The sequence below is a fragment of the Hibiscus syriacus genome, unplaced genomic scaffold (assembly GCF_006381635.1).
Source record: "Hibiscus syriacus cultivar Baekdansim isolate YM2019G1 unplaced genomic scaffold, ASM638163v2 tig00112153_pilon, whole genome shotgun sequence".
Classification (NCBI taxonomy): domain Eukaryota; kingdom Viridiplantae; phylum Streptophyta; class Magnoliopsida; order Malvales; family Malvaceae; genus Hibiscus; species Hibiscus syriacus.
The window spans coordinates 25,535-30,583 of NW_024063262.1; the positions used below are offsets into that span (position 1 = coordinate 25,535).

General features: G+C 32.2%; 1 pseudogene; it reads right to left on the reverse strand.

Moving 5' to 3' along the window:
- Nucleotides 1-405: 405 nt before the first annotated feature.
- Nucleotides 406-3,204, reverse strand: LOC120174996 (annotated as a pseudogene).
- Between the last annotated feature and the right edge of the window lie 1,845 nt (nt 3,205-5,049).

The window sequence follows — 5,049 nt, forward strand, 5'->3', positions numbered from 1 at the left end:
ATTTACTGTATTATTTTATTTTTCGATAAAATACCCAGATTATTTAGTGTTTTCTCACTCTTAAGTCAAAAGATATTGAGTGCTTAAATGTGCTTAATTTCACACCAATTTTATATTACACCGACAATGATATCAGCAAACTAAATTAAATTATTTTTATATCAATAAAGCTTTATAGTTAAATGCATAAATATTATAGACTAATACAAAATAGATTTGAACGAATAAAATAATAAACAAATTAATTAAAATTGCTTCAAATATGATAAAAAAATCTTAATTTTTTCATGTTTGTTTGTGAGGGAATGGTTTAGTTGAAACTCATTAAAACTTCGTTTACATTTTAATAAAAGTCTTAATACAATTATTTACATAATTTTTTATAATTAAATTTATTGCCATGTCGTGTCGTATTGATATGTTTAATTTTTTTTATTTAAAAAAAGGAGTAAGTTTTGTTTGGCATATTTGTCTAGCGGGATAGTCCGGCGTTAGCACCTTGGAAGCAAATGGAGTGTCCGGCGCAACAGGAGTCGCGGCTGATGACTTGGGAATCAAGAAACAAAACAATGACTGTTATATCATCGTGAAAATGTCTCCTCGCTCCACGATCGATCTTCTTCAAATCTGAATATCTCATTTCTCTCTTCTTTGCTGCTTCACGAACTGCTGCTTTCACCAGTCTCCGAGCAATACCCTGCATCCCACCTAATGTCAATTTTGGACATAATATGAGTCTTTTAAAAGAATAAACGTTTAGTTTAAGTTTCAATTTGATACCTTGTTGTCAAAAAATTAACAGAACTGCTTAAATGACATTTTTTTTAAAAATATTTAATGATGATGTATATTATCTTACATTGACACGTCAATATCTCCTTTAAGTTTTTAAGGGTGAGATACTAAAATGAAATATAAACTGAACGTTAATATGATTTTGAAAAAAAATAAAATTTAGGTACCAAAATAGAATAAAAGTAATAGTTTAATTACTAATAATTTAAATTATCCTATTTTAAAATGATCAAATCTTCTATGCACGTAGGGTAGTTCCTTTGTGCGGGAGAAACTTAAGGTTAATTTGTATTGAATTTTAACTTAAAGTGTTATCATATCTACCTTAAAAGGTTAAATAATCAGTAATAATTTTCGTTTCTTCTAAACTTATAACATTGTAACATGTTTAACATAAAAGGTTATCGTTTCTACTCTAAGAAGTTTGACAATTGGTAATAACTTTGGTTACGACCAAGAATGTTACATAAGTTTCTTGATAATTTTTTAGATTGAAATCAAAATAGTTGTATAATTTAAATGATTTGTTATTGAGAACATACTATTTTCAATTTCAACCTAAAATGTTACTCAATATATTTTAAAAAGTTACGTACTTGATAAATTTTGTAGTTACAATCGATTACATCATTTTCTTAGCATTTTTATACTCTCGTGTACTTCAGAAATACATTAAGGTAATATCTCTATATCCGTATAAGACGTCGTTGATAAAAACATGTATTTAACAATGAGTTGACGATAAAGAGAAGACAGAACTAGCCACTTAATCCACCTTCATTCGTTTATATAACATGTGGGAAAGTGCAGGCAAGAAAAGACCAACAGTATCAGGACCCTATAAATTGAAACAAAAGGATTGCTAGTTCTAATAGACTACGTTGCTTGGATTTGGATGCGAGTGTCAAATACAATAAGTTTGGGACAGACGTGAAATTTTATGTTAAGGGGTGAATTTGTAAAATTTTATAGGAGAACGGACTTATAAAATTTCAGGGGACAAAAATATATTATTAAAAGAAAATAGACTAAAAAACCTAAAGCATACAAGAATTTGAAAATTTCATTCGGTGATTGTCCCTACCCGCATCCTCTAAATAATCTTTTTTATGGAGTCATTTCATGTGTTTGGGCATTCTATCATCATCCATGGAGGGTCATATGTCTCTAACCATAATTGGATGGCATAGCTAATTGTATAGCATAAAATAAGATAAAAGAAGGGAGCTTACATTTCTTGGACAGGCGTTGACAATGTTAACTGCATCTTGATTGCTAAGTAGTTCCCAAAGGCCGTCCGATGCAAATATAAGAAACTGGTCTTTAGGTTGGAGTTTCTGTACTACAATTGATGGCTTCGCTTGTAGGATCGGCTTCTCGAATGATTCCGGAACTCGAAACTTCTGCAAAAGAGGTTCTTTGTTGAATTCCGGCTTCTTTAAATATGCATCACCGATGGATCTCGAAATCTAACACATGATAAACTTGGGTGAATGTACAATCAATTTGCACAAGACTGTTGTATACATTACTTGTACTTCACGAAAATGAAAGAGTCCGAACCACAATGAATGTACCTGTATTATACCCTTTACCCGCCATACATGGTGTCGGAGGACGACTATTGTCGGATCATCGGGATGCAACGATCGCAACTCCTCCCGAACAGATTCACTATGTACATTATGCTCGGATGATAACTGAACCGCCTTGACCTCTTTAAGGGCTTTCTCAAGTCTACCTAAAACCACTCGAGAATCTCCGACATTGGCAATGTATAGCAGTCCGCTGCAAATTATTCCGACCAGACAACATGAACCAACAGCAGCGATTTGAGGCATACTCGGCCACTGCTTCGCGACGAGTGTAAGAAAATCTTCTTCGGTAGCCAAAAATGCTTTGTTGATCACATCGGCTGACATTCCATGATTCTCTGTTGTAAACTCTATGCCATTTTGCAACCATGTTCATTAGCAATCAATTTAGATTATTGTGATGAAATTAAAGACTCTAAAGAATGAATAGCATACTCTTGATATATCCGAAAAGGTGTTCGTTTATAAAACTAGAGGCTTCGGGACCTCCATGACCGTCGTAGATTCCGACAAATACCCGTAAGGCCCTGACTGAAATAAGCTCAATGGACCTGATTCAAGTTGGCTATGGTCTTCCAACAGATTGTTGGCTTGAATTACCGCCATCGAAAACTTGCCGGTGAAATGTTCTCCGATGTCTTTGTACCACAACAATCCATCAACCCTAGCGTTAGCATCGCCGGCTTTACAAGAAGTTTCACCGTCGAAAGGCTGCCGCCAACAACGAGACACGATTCGCTTCAGCGATCCTCGTACCATAACTTACATATTCTCAACCAAGTGAGCCAGCAATCAAAGGGAAGTCTTTTGCCCTGTGTGTCAGCTCCGGTTTTCCAAACTTGCAACAGATGATGACTCAGATATAAAAGCACACATTAATCTGTACAGTTGCAGTGTAAAAGAATTTATAAAAACTTCATTTTAATCCAAAGAATTTGCTCCGGCTTCCACTAAATTTCCAGATCGGCAACAGATGGTTTAGATGTAAAACACACAGTAATCAGAACAGTAGCAATAAAAGGAGTTTATAAAACCTTCATTTTAATCCTAAAATACAATACCAACAACCCTATGTAAATCAAAATATGTGGAATCATTTCACGACTTTATCGGTTACAAAAATATTATTCTCTTTAAAATCTCAGTTCGAGCAACTGAGTCTGTCCCGAATAAGACCATAATTATAATGTTATAATCCCTAGAAAAAATGAAAAAAAAAAGCTGGTCCCCTCTTGAAAATTTCAATTTTTTTTATATAATTTCAATATTTTTATATTTTATATTGATAATTTGTTTCTTTGTTTAAATTTTATAAGTTATCTCTGACATAAAAATTTGTTTCCATTACTATATAACCCCAATGATATTCTTAAATAAATAATTATCAAACCAAATTCAGACATTTATCAATTGACACCTTGAAGCATCAAAATTCTAGATTGCAAAAAAAGAAAGAAAAAGGAATGAAGGACAAGCATCCATCATCATAAAACATCAAAACAGATATTTTCTTCCTGCATACCTTGAGAAACAATGAAGAATTTTGTGTGATCCTTTTCGTTGTAAACCCACCTAAGAAGAGTAACAAAACCCCATTTCTGAAGGTTCGATGAACCAAACACTCAAACCAAAAGCCAACAAAGAAAAAATAATGATTTTTAATAATGTTTTCAGAGGAAAACAAAGAAGAAGAAGAAGAAAGTTTGAAGGGTAGATTTTTGGAGGAAACTTTCTTAGCGAAAGAAATCTCGAGTTTATGATTCTGATTTGGTACTTTTTTTTCCATTTTTATCTTGTAATTTATTTTCTGTATAAATGAGCGGTTTTGATTGCCCTTCAGCCTTTCAACAAACCAACATTTTAGCAGCTTTCTTCTCTCTTTTTTTAGCAAAATACAACTTTTCTGCTCCTTTTTAGATAATTATTTTGAATTTCTCCCTTGGTTTTAAATAATTTTAAAAACAAGTTTTAGGCTATAAATTGATATGGATCCCCCCCCCCCCCCAAATAATTTCGTTGCATTAACTCTCCCCAAATTAAGCGTCTTTAATGTTGTCAAAATAACCCAAAAGAGAAAACAATTGAATTTTAGAAATTAATGTTGAAGGCGTCGAGTGTTATCATTCAGGCTCAGATATTACACAAAAACTTATAATTTTTTAGGTTAAACTACGTATATAGTCACCCAACTATTACTTTGATTCTGTTTTGGTCATCAAACTATTACTTTGATTACGTTTTGGTCATCTATCTGTTTTGTTTCCCCAAAATTACCTGTAATATTACGTCTTGAGTTCATTTTTCTCATCCACCACTAAAATATTAACGGTGATGCAAATGTTTTATCAAAAAGTAATACCACATCATCAATTAAAAATAAAAAAATATTATGTTAACGATTCTGTTAATATTTTTACAATAGGTGACAAAAATAAAATCAAAACGTAATGTTAGTGATGATTCTAACAAAAATAAATAGTCAAGTGATAGTTAGGTAACTAAATACATAGTTTACCCTAGTTGTTCTTTAGGGAAAATCATTATAAGTTGACTTGGTTTGATCAGGTCTAAATACATAAACATTAAAAACCCATATGACACAAGTGATTAACTTATCAAAATTTAAATAATATTATGAAAAAAGTAGAACAAAAACCCA